At 38.2% G+C, this 5,124-nt stretch overlaps 1 long non-coding RNA gene across 1 annotated transcript; it reads right to left on the reverse strand.

The window, feature by feature from the left end:
• Positions 1-1,166: 1,166 nt before the first annotated feature.
• On the reverse strand, positions 1,167-2,487 carry LOC110508320. Its single transcript, XR_002471269.2, has 3 exons — positions 2,075-2,487; positions 1,406-1,934; positions 1,167-1,308 (listed from the first exon to the last, which is right to left on the reverse strand). It is a non-coding gene; the product is annotated as an uncharacterized LOC110508320 (long non-coding RNA).
• Positions 2,488-5,124: the final 2,637 nt, after the last annotated feature.

Raw genomic sequence — 5,124 nt, forward strand, 5'->3', positions numbered from 1 at the left:
TTTTAGTGCCCCCCCTGCAATTCTCCAAAAAAATATCTATAGGGCAGAGAGAACATTTTGCAGTTTTAAAACACATTTCCTGCAATTGTACACATTTTTCCATGCGGTCGAAAGAAGAATGTGACATTTTAAAGCTGATTTTCTGCAGTACACGTTTTGCCATGGGAGGAGAGAAAATATTGCAGCTTTAAAGCAAATGTCCTGTAATTTTACAAATTTTCCCATGACTTATGCCAAGTTCATATGACATCAGTGAGAGTGACTAACAAAATCCATTAGGGCCCCCTAGAGGTCAGGGCCCCAAGGCACGTGCCTTGAGTGCCCAGTCAGTAGTTCAGCTATGATTACTACAAGGTTAAGATAGCTGGCTGGATGAACTTACCTAGCAATCTATAAAATGTTAGCTAATTCAGTAACTGTCAGTGACTGACATAACAAGTGGGAAACTGCTGATGCATTGCTAAATTTAATTTCAAAATTGCACGTTGTGCATTTTACTTTCCTAACTAACAGTGAGTTGAGACACTGACCGACTTCCTGGTTGGGGGCCCCCTAACGGCCGCTTACGTCACTTATGTCTAGAAACGGCACTGTGTGTGTGTGTGTGTGTGTGTGTGTGTGTGTGTGTGTGTGTGTGTGTGTGTGTGTGTGTGTGTGTGTGTGTGTGTGTGTGTGTGTAAAGCGGAGGTAACATTACCGGTAGCAATGAGCCAAGAGCACTGACCCCGCCAAGTACAATACCCCCTAATTTCTCCTCCTCTCTTTTTCTACTCTGTCCTTCCTCTTCCTCTGTCTATCCGTTAACCCCTCTCTGAACCTGTTATTACAGTGAGGAAGTGATTTGGTTTAATATAAAAAAATATTCAGCATACCAAAAACTATAATGGTAAGATTCTAGAGCAACTTCAAAACTGCCAAAGGTGAAGTGACTGAGCCAGAAAATAAATGCTTTCAAGAGAGGCTTCTTAGTTGTGCAGTTCGAACTCTGAATGACCACCATCATCCAATACGGGGGGAAAAATGTATATCAAATATTTTGGAGGGATGCATTTTGACATATAATGCAACATGTATTTGAAATGCATCTGAAAATATATTTGTGCATGTACATGAAATGTAACACAAAAACTATTTTAAATATTTCACATACAATCAGGAAATGCATCCACAATATATATATGACATGCAGTTCAATTAAATGTAACATAAATAAACACTTAATTACCCCTTAATATGTAAATGTTTTATTTAAAATAATTCTGCAACTGAATGATTGCATCTAGTGGGGTGTTCCATCTAGTTTCACATCTGTAAAGAAAAAGAAAACGTTGAATGAAATTGGGGAAAAAATATTATTATTATTAAAATATTATTGAAAACATGTTCAACTAAAGTTCAATCTTACCTTCAATACTGACACTGAGCCTCACTGAACCTCAGACATCAGGCAGGCACCCATCAGTTAGCACCATCGATGTTGCTGTGGACAGGGGAATGAGTAATTAGGGGTAATTATTAATTGCAGATCAGCAATTTTGAATTTAAAGTGACATACATTGTTCTGAAAAAGGATTGCAGTATATTTATTTAGTATATTTCCTTGGACAAAATTCTTAGCAAGCCTTGTTCATTTCTGCTATCAATTATGTTATGACCTTCCAATGATGCACAGCACATTCTCTCTCAAGCCTATAGAAACAAAAGGGGACAGACACATTTGAAGAGAGCTATTGAAGTAATTAGAAACAAACATGACTGTCAAAGCTTACTAAGTCATGAAGCTATCTTATATCTTCACATCTTTAAAGAAAAAGGAAATGGTGAATCAAATTTGAAAGAAATGTACATTACCAAAAGTAATGCATCAAAAATTCAAAAAATAATGCTTCTATCATTAAGATTTCAGGCACCATCTGTTTGCATCTCCAATGTTTCTGTGGAAAGGTTAGGGGGATGTATTAATTGCAGATCAGCAATTTAGAATTAAAAGGTGCTGCATGGTTTTACATGTTCTGAAGATTTGCAGTTTAAAATTATTCTGACGCATTTAGTCTATTCCCTTGAACATTCTTACCTAGCGTTGACCCACACAATTCCAAGGCTTGTTCATCTCTTCTGTAATTTGCACATCCTCGGGTCTGCACAGTTTATTCTCTCCATTCAGCATATGGAAACAAAACAAATTCTCAAATACATTAAAATCCCTTTTAGGCATGTGTATTCAATGTTACAAAAACCAATGGAAAGAAAACAACAACAGAAGATCAACAAAGCTAAGGCGAAATTGCATGGTATCTACCTCTAAGATAGTGAGCGGTTAGCAGTTAGCATGTGACTGTTATACAAATGTCATAAAATGTAACCTTCTAAAATACATTTAATTAGCATTGTTCATGTGGACAAGAACCACAAGACTCACAAGATTATATTATACACACTATATTCAAACTCACTCACACACACCACTGGCACTCTCACATAAATCACACAAACATTCACATACACTACATACGCACACACACACATATCCAACACAACACAAACACACGCAAACGCACACACACGCACACGCTGCTACTACTCAGTTCTTTATTTTACTCTTATTATCATCTATTCTGATGCCTGGTCACTTTACCATGCCTTCATATACAGACACCTGATCTGGTACGGTTACTCCCTGTATATTCCTCTTACATTATATTTGCATCATTTTTTAAAACTCTGCATTGTTGGGAAGGGGTCAAAAGCAAGAATTTCAGAGGAAAGTCTACACCCATTGTTTTCGGTTGCATGTGACAAATACAATTTGATGTAAGTACTTCTTATACAAGCACACATTTGTAAAAAATAAACCATTTAAGAGCCAAAAGGTGTATAACGGAAATAAATTGTTATCCTTGACTTGCATGAAAAAAGTGAGCTATCTAGGCAGCTATCTACTTTTTGGGGCTATACTTATGAATAGGAAAAACCCACTCGGTCAAAACACCTAAATTATTCAGTACCAGTCAAAAGTTTGGACACATCTACTCATTCAAGGGTTTTTCTTTATTTTTACTATTTTCTGCATTGCAGAAATAACACATATGGAATCATATAGTAACCAAAAAAAAACAAATTAAAACATATTTTAGATTCTTCAAAGTAGCCACCCTTTGCCTTGATGACAGCTTTGCACACTCTTGGCATTTTCTCAACCAGCTTCACCTGGAATGCTTTTCCAACAGCTTCAAGACAAGTTCCCACATATGCTGAGCACTTGTTGGCTGCTTTTCCGTCACTCTGCAGTCCAACTCATCCCAAACCATCTAAATTGGGTTGAGGTCGGGGGATTGTGGAGGCCAGGTCATCTGATGCAGCACTCCATCACTCTCCTTCTTGGTCAAATAGCCCTTACATAGCCCAGAGGTGTGTTGGGTCATTTCCTGTTGAAAAAACAAATGATTGTCCCACAAAGCGCAAACCAGATGGGATGGTGTATCGCTGCAGAATGCTGTGGTAGACATGCTGGTTACGTGTGCCTTGAATTCTACATAAATCACAGACAGTGTAACCAGCAAAGCACCATCACACCTCCTCCTCCATGCTTCACGGTGGGAACCTCACATGTGGAGATCATCCGTTCACCTACTCTGCTTCTCACAAAGACACGGCGGCTGGAATCCAAAAATTATGAATTTGGACTCATTATTTTTATTGGTGTCCTTTAGTAGTGGTTTCTTTGCAGCAATTCAACCATGAAGGCCTGATTCATGCAGTGTCTGTTACTTGAACTCTGTGAAGCATTTATGTGGGCTGCAATCTGAGGTGCAGTTAACTCTAATGAATTATCCTCTGCACCAGAGGTAACTCTGGGTTTTCCTTTCCTGTGGTAGTCCACATGAGAGCCAGTTTCATCATAGCGCTTGATGGCTTTTGCGACTGCACTTGAAGAAATCCTTCAAAGTTCTTGAAATGTTCCAAATTGACTGACCGTCATGTCTTAAAGTAATGACGGACTGTCGTTTCTCTTTGCTTATTTGAGCTGTTCTTGCCAAAAAAAATGACTTGGTCTTTTACCAAAGGACTATCTTCTGCATACCACCCCTACCTTGTCACAACACAACTGATTGGCTCTAATGTATTAAGATGGAAAGAACTTCCACAAATGAACTTTTAACAAGGCACACCTGTTAGTTGAAATTAATTCCAGGTGACTGTCATGAAGCTGGTTGAGAGAATGCCAATCGTGTGCAAAGCTGTCATCAAGGCAAAGGCTAATTACTTTAAAGAATCTCAATTATAAAATATATATTTTTTTTGTTTAACACTTTTTTGGTTACTACATGATTATTATTATTCCATATGTCTCATTTCATAGTTTTGATGTCTTCACTATCATACCACAATGTAGAACATAGTAAAAATTAAGAAAAGCGCTTGAATGAGTAGATGTGTCCGAACTTTTGACTGTCTGAAGTTTACATACACCTTAGCCAAATACATTCAAACTCAGTTTTTCACAACTCCTGACATTTAATCCACTTGATTGTTTTTCAGCTTTTATTTCTTTCATCACATTCCCAGTGGGTGAGAAGTTATCATACACTCAATTAGTATTTGGCAGCATTGCCTTTAAAATTGTTTAATTTTGGTCAAATGTTTCACATGCATTCCTTAAGCTTCCCACAAAAGGTTGGATGCATTTTGGCCCATTCCTCCTGATAGAGCTGGTGTAACTGAGTCAGGTTTGTAGGCCTCCTTGCTCACACATGCTTTTTCAGTTCTTACCACAAATTTTCTATGGGATTAAAGTCAAGGCTTTGTGATGGCCACTCCAATACCTTGACTTTGTTGTACTTAAGCCATTTTGCAACAACTTTGGAAGTATGCTTGGGGTCATTGTCCATTTGGAAGACACATTTGTGACCAAGCTCCTGCAGTAAAGCAACCCCCACAACATGATGCTGCCACCACTGTGCTTCACGGTTGGGATGGTGTTCTTCGGCTTGCAAGCCTCCCCCTTTTTCCTCCAAACATAACGATGGTCATTATGGCAAAACATTTCTATTTTTGTTTCATCAGACCATAGAACATTTCTCCAAAATGTACAATCTTTGTCCCCATGTGCAGTTGCAAATGGTA

Source organism: Oncorhynchus mykiss, chromosome 28 (genome assembly GCF_013265735.2).
Source record: "Oncorhynchus mykiss isolate Arlee chromosome 28, USDA_OmykA_1.1, whole genome shotgun sequence".
In the NCBI taxonomy this organism is placed as follows: Eukaryota; Metazoa; Chordata; class Actinopteri; order Salmoniformes; family Salmonidae; genus Oncorhynchus; species Oncorhynchus mykiss.